Here is a 7,017-nt window from a genome sequence, read left to right on the forward strand (position 1 = left end):
GATGTGTGGGCCGTTTGTAGTCATCTCTAGGGAAAGGTCTATTCACGCCCCTCGCCCATTTCCTAATCGGGTTCGTGGGGTTTTGTTGTAGTGCAGTTGTAGAAATTCCTAACCGATTCTGGATATGAGCTCTTACCGCGTACTGGAATCACAGACACTTCCTCTCGGTCCATCAGTCGCCTTCTGACTCCGCTGCTTGTGTCCTCCGTGGTGCAGAAGCGTGTCGTCTTGGGCATTTTTAACCAGCTCCGCTGCCTGCACTTTGCAGTCGTAGCTGCAAAATCACTGTCAAAGCCAATGTCATGAAGCTTCTCCCCTATGTGTTGTTATGGAAATTTCACAGTTTTAGGTCTTATATTGAGATCTTTCACCCATTTTGAGCTAATTTTGTATGTGGTGTAAAAATAAGGACCCAGGTTCCTGCTCCCGTATGTGAATGTTCCATTTGCTCAGCACCACTCAGAGAAGAGGCTGTCCTTCCCACATTGAACAGTCTTGGCTTCCTGTCAGGAGTCATTTGGCCACAAACAGGAGGATTTATTTTTGGATTCTATTCCGTCCCATCGATCTATGTGATAGTCTTGAAGCCAGTATCACACTGTTTTTGTAAATTTGTAATATGTTTTAAATCCAAGAAGTGTGAAAATAAAAAGAAAGTGTGAGTTCTCCAACTTTGTTCTTTAAGATTGTTTTGGCTATTCAGGGTCCCTTGAGATTTCATGTGAATTTTAGGATGGATTCTCTATTTCTGCCACCGCTATTGGCATTGTGATAAGGATTTCATTTAACATACAGATCACTTTGGACAGTATTGTCATATTAACAATTTTGAGTTCTAATCCACAAACACAGGGTATTTTTCCATTTACTTATGCCTTCTTTAACTTCTTCCAGCAAAATTTTATACTTTCTAGTGTATAAATCTTTTACCCTTTTGGTCAAATTTGTCCCCCCCCAATGTTTTTAAAACTACGAAAAAAAGCAAAAATAAAATAAAGTAAAAAATAAAGAAGAAGACTGCTCACTTCAGTCAGCAGCACATACACTGGAGTGGAAATGATTCAGGGACCCCCGGGCGGCTCAGCTGGTTGAGTGTCTGACCCTCAACTTCAGCTCAGGTTTGATCTCACAGTTTGTGGGATCAAGCCCCGCATCAGGCTCTGCCTGCACGGAGCCTGCCTGGGATTCTCTGTCCCCCTCTCTCTCTGCCCCTCCCCCAGTTGCATACATGTTCTCTCTCTCTCTCTCTCTCTCTCTCTCTCTCTCTCTCTCAAAATGAATAAAAATAAACATTTTTTAAAAATTGAAATGATTCAGAGAAGGTTAGGATGGTCACCGCATGGAAATAACACACCAGTCAGGACTTTCCCCTCCTTTTCTAGCACCTACGGACGGGCACTGAGGCTCTGGAAACCCACACAACGCACCCAGGTGAGAGGCTTTGGGCGTCAAACCCTACCTCAGCTGCCTCTCAAAACAAAACAAAACAAAACAAAACGACTACACATAATTATGAGGAATTTTTCTTCCATCTCCTCCTTTCCTGGGTCAATGTTAATCCTGTTTAATTCTTCCTTTCCAAGGAATCGGATTCACGAGTCATAATACTCATAATAATTGCATATTGTCAGCTCTCTTTGAGGAAGACCCCTCGGGGTGCCAGCCCAAGGCCAGGGCCACTGGGGACCCGGACAGACTTCCACCCTGAAGCCCGGCCATGTGGTAGCCAGACCCACGGATGACCTGGAGATAAAGGATCATGTTTTCCTGGGATTTTCAAACACAGATAACGCTGTTGAGCTAAACACTGAGACTGTTAGTTACAGGGCAATGGGAAGAGCGCAAATAACTCCAAGCCCTCATGACGCCTGTCTTGGGAACACAATGGGAGCAATTCTATTTCAAGGAAGTCAGCTGCGAGGCAGGACCGACTCCTTGCTTGAGACCAGGTTGTCCCGGCTCGTTGGGCGGCTCGTGGCCTGTCATCTCAGCGAGGAGCGAGGGCAGGTCTGTTGTCATGCCTCGGGTGGGTCCGAGCTCCGGGGCTGCAGCTCCGAATGTCGGTGGACAGACGGACACAGCCACACCCACAACAGCGTCTGCATTGCCAAAGCCTGCACCCCAGCCCGATGCCACCCCAGGAGCGTGCTCTGCTCCACCAGCGTCCCCTCTCAGATGGTTGTGTGTGACGCCCCGACTCTCCCCAGGGCAGCTCAGCCGTCTGACCGCTGCCACTGTCCCCACCCACCCCGGGACCTGCGTGCCAGGGGAGGGGGCCAGGTGGGCGGAGGAGCGTTTTGACTGTTTCCCCTTAGTGTATATTGAGTGACATTCTGGCTGAGTGACAAGAAGTCACCCCACAGAGCAGCCCAGGAGCCAACACAGAATAGCAGAGCCACATGTCACCACACGCCCTGCAGGGACCTTGCACTGAGCATGAGTGGAGCAGACTGGCCCCCCAGCCCCTCGGACCCTGTGAGGCTGTTCTTGGGCAGCAGGCTGCATGGACAGGGGATGAGATCTCCCCACCGCCCCAGACAGACTGACCCTCAGGGGTCACCCGTCACACAGCATGTGGGAGAGGGGACTTACCAATGGGCTGCGGGTCAGGTGCCTGGAAGATGGCCGCCAGCCAGGCAGACGCCTCTCCAAACGGGGTGAGCATCCAGGGGCTGCTGCGGAGCCTGGAGGGGCCGGCCAAGGAGGGGGGCAGCCCAGCATGGGTGCCCAGCATTGACGGGGGAGGCTGGGTAAATGCCAGCACCTTGCTCACATAGCAGCCAGCGTGGGCTCTGACTTGCGAAGGGCAGACTCAGGGGACACAGGCAAGATGAGAAGCACTGAGCCACGGAGAAGGGCGCCTGGCCCTGGCCGCGGCAGGTGCCGACTCTTAAATCTGACTTGGAAGTTGCCAGTCTGCGAGATACCCAGGATCCCAGGCAATTCATAAACTATGTATCACAAGGTCCACGTACCCAGGTAGGGAGCAAAGGCGAGTAAGGATTTTGCCCTGGTTATGCTGTGCATAGAATTTTCTGCATCAGCCAGCCCACGGGTACAAACCCAGGACTGGGCGGCCCACGGCCAGCCATAACTGCTCAGTTGTCTTAGGTCACTACAGAGTCAGTGTCCTGGAAGAAAGAGGGTTATAACTAGACCTGTGGGACTCAGGGGAGCTGGGGTCCCTAAGGTCTGTCCCTAAGACATGAGGAAGGCTGTGTAGACTGCAGCCCCTTGTAGCCTGGGGGCAAGGGGATCCACTCCGTGGGGGCTGCCCCAGTAGTCCCCAGCCTCACAGAGCAGCAACCCAGGGTGCAAGATGCAAAGCTGACATCTGGTGCAACCTCTGGCTTCTGGGAAATTGGAACACGCGAAGACCCGGGTGGGGTCGGGGGTGGGGTGGGGAGGGGACCCTGCAGATGACAGTCCCCACCTGCAGCGTGGGAGCCCTGGGCCAGGCCAGGCACAGGGATCAGGGCAGCAGGCAGAGCGTGGGAGCTGGGGCTGCCGTTGACATGGCCCTGGGCTCAGCTGGCCTTCTTGGCAAGGCTGCCCAGAGATGCGCTGATGGGGGACCCAGGTCCCCGCTCCCACCCCGTGTCCCCAGACCCCCGGCTGCCTGGCTGCTCTGCCTCTCCGTCCTCTCAGGTCATGCAGATGCCAGCAGCTTGTCAGGGACTTCCCCCTTGGAGCACCTCCTCATCCAGGAGCACCACCCAGTCTGGAGCACCCCCAAGTCTGGAGCATCTCCAAGTCTGGGAGCACCTCTGAGTCTGGAGCACCTCCTCATCCAGGAGCACTGCCCAGTCTGGAGCATCTCCCAGTTTCGGAGCACCTCCGAGTCTGGGAGCACCGCCCAGTCTGGGAGCACCTCCGAGTCTGTGAGCACCGCCCAGTCTGGAGCTCTTCCTCAGGAGCCTTGCCCCGACTCCTGCCTGCTGGCTGCTCCGTCCCAGCACCCAGGCCAGGTCCTCCGATCTCCCCAGCCTCCTCCGGTGGAGCAGTCCTCTGGCCGAGGCCTTTCTTCTGATCTAACTGCCCCTCACCAGTTCCCTGTGACCCCACACTGTGTTGTGTCTTTAAAAACTACATCTGCGTTCCATGCTGACGGGTCCCAAGTCCACCCCTCCACCTGGACGCCCCCCTGAGCAGCAGCAAACGTCACCATGTGCCGGCTCACCTCACCCACCTGACTGGCAGGTGCCTCCAACTCCCCCCAGGACCTGCCCCCACCCTTCCTGTCTCCGTGAGCATTGCCCGCCACCCCCACCCTGTGCAGGCGTGCAGCCCTGGCCCCAGGATTCCGCCCCTCACACCTCACAGCACCAGGGTCTGAGGGCTTCTCTTTCCAAAGACATCGACACCTGGCACTCAGCCAGCCAGTGACCCCGAGTCCCCAAAGCTCCTCATGCTTGCCATCTTGGGTGGGGCTCGAGGCGTGAGCCCTCCTGTGCAACTCCACACACAGTGCCCTCCTCCATTCATCCTGGACTCAGTCAGGCCATCGCCTCCTCCAGACTGCTCTCCGTGACTAACCCTCACCCATACTGAGTGGCACCCCTGCTTCTAAGAACACCCTGGGAACAATCCTATGCTGACTACCTTGACTCCTGATTATCTGTGTCCCCCCCCCACTGCTCTGGTCCTGAAACCCACAGGTCAGGGTGCAACTGTCAGGCCCCCAGCGTCCAGAACCCAGCAGCCTCGGTTAATGCTTACTGAATGAATCAGCTGGAACTCATTCATACTAGCGTGTGAGGAACTGCTATCTCTCTTTTCCTAACAATGACTCCATGCGGCGGACAGGGGAAAGCCCCAGAGCCCTGTGTACGTGCAGAGAAGGGGAGCACCCCCCCCCGGACAGGGAGGGGCCCGGCGCCCAGCTCCGCTCTGTGCACTCCTGCTCAGCTCAGTCAGACGGCAGGTGTGGCTCGTAACTGGACCCGGAAGAGGCACTAAGGACAGCTTCTAAATGAAAAACTGCTCCAGGGACAGGGAAGCTGGGCAGCCCGGGAAGTCAGACGTGTGAGGACGGAACCCCAGAAGTGACGAGGACTTTGGAACCGTGGCCACCTGGAGCCCTGCATGGGCCGAACCCACACACCACACTGCTGGCACTGTCCCAGAGACCCGTGAACAAACAGGGCAGTTAGCTCCAGTGGTGGCATTTTCTGACCCTGCCTCCCCCGCCATGGAGCGTGGCGGTGACCCTAGCAGCATCCAGGGTGGCTGAGGACACCGCTCACCACAAATGACAGGCCCCTGCCAACCCCGGCACGGGTCCTGCCATGGAGATGAGATGGGGACATGCCAGCCCAGCCCTCCCGGCACAGGGCTGTCCACCTCCGGCCTCTTGAGAGGCAAGGGCGTCCAAGTTGGACATTTGCTCCCTTGCGTTCCAGTCCCCGGAGCCCCAGCAGCTCCGTGTCTGGACCCCGTGAGTAGAAAGCAGGCCAGTGGCCACCCAGCTCCGGGGGCCCCAAGGCCCTGGCATTCACAGCAGCGCCTTCTCTCCTGCCCCCCAAGCTCACCGGGCGCCCACCTCCTTGGGCCTCCGTCCCACCTCCTTACAGAGCCCACGGCGTGGCCCTCGAGCCCCTCACGGCAGCACAGGGGAGGAGGGCGGGCAGAACGTGCCCGAGTGTGGTGTCCCCAAGCTGAGGGGATGACGTGGCCATGACGGTGCGGGCGCCGTGCTTGGAAGCCCGGTTCCCACTCCGTGAGCGGGAACCGCACCGCAACGTGGCACCGGAACCACGCGTGTGGACACAGGACATGGCGCAGGCCGTGCTCCAGGTGCGGCGGACGCTTCCGTCACGTTTCGGTGCCCTCCACGCAGGCGGCCACACTCTCCAAAACCCGCCAGAACTAGTAGGTGTTTGTAACAGATCAGCCCTTCGGTCTGGTCCACGTCGGTCCCGACCCGAGGAACTCCGAGACCGGAGGGAGGGGAGGGGACGTGGCAAGTGTGAGCACATCAGGCCACGGCGCTCCGAGGACCACACTGTGGGGAGCTGTGCACACCGCGACTTACCTTTCTCAGGGCCAGCCTGGAGGGCTCGGGCGCGCGTGCACACACGCAGACACGCACACAGACATACATGCACGCACTCGCACACACATGCACACATGCGCACATGCGCGTGCACGCATACATGCACGAGCCCAGAGGAGGGCTCGGGCTCACATGGTCACCTCACGCTGCCACCTGGTGACTTTGCTCTGAGGTGAAGACAGTACTTGGCGCATTAAACCCCCTCCCCAGGGAGGAATCCCCACACGCCCCCCCCCCCACCCGGGAAACTGAAGTTGGCAAAGCGCATGAGGGACCCTCTGCCCATTACTTCATTAATATCCCAAGACAAGCGCTTTTTTTTCTGGAAATGGCCTCCTGCCTGTGAGTCACAATGATCGGTGTGGAGGCTCCCTGAGAGGCGCTGAGAGGGGGTCCCTGGACCATCTCGGAAACCGTGGGGTTGGCAGGGGGCCTTGCAGTGTGTGAAATGGGAGTATCCTCAGGGTGCTGTGGGGGGGGCGGGGGGTGCCCGGAGACGGGTGCCGTGTGCTGGGGGGGAGAGGCCCCGTCCACAGCAGCAAGAAGGGCTGTGTGCGCTCACGGGTGGGCCCGGGTCCCTGGGGCCACACTGGCGTGGACGCGCTGCAGGAACACCACGGCTGTTCCGATGACCCGAAGGCCTGGTCTTCCCTGGAAACTGTCTGTGTCTCGGAGGATTCCCGTTCCTTCCTCTCCGAAAGCAGGTGTGAGCCCTCGTGCGCACTGGAGGACACGCTGCCACCGCAGTGGCCCAGGCGGTGCCTCAAATGTGAGAGCCCCCCACGCTGGAGCCCGGGGACCACATGGCCGCGGCTTGTCCCCACGCAGGGTGCTGTGTGCGTGTCTGCTCCGCTCCGCGGTGCCGCCCCCGCAGCCCCCGCCGCCCCCGCTGCGCGATACTGAACAGGCGTGTGCACAGCATGACCCCGCCCCGCACGCCCCGCACGCCCCGCACGCCCCGC

Source organism: Suricata suricatta, chromosome 2 (assembly GCF_006229205.1).
Source record: "Suricata suricatta isolate VVHF042 chromosome 2, meerkat_22Aug2017_6uvM2_HiC, whole genome shotgun sequence".
Taxonomy (NCBI): domain Eukaryota; kingdom Metazoa; phylum Chordata; class Mammalia; order Carnivora; family Herpestidae; genus Suricata; species Suricata suricatta.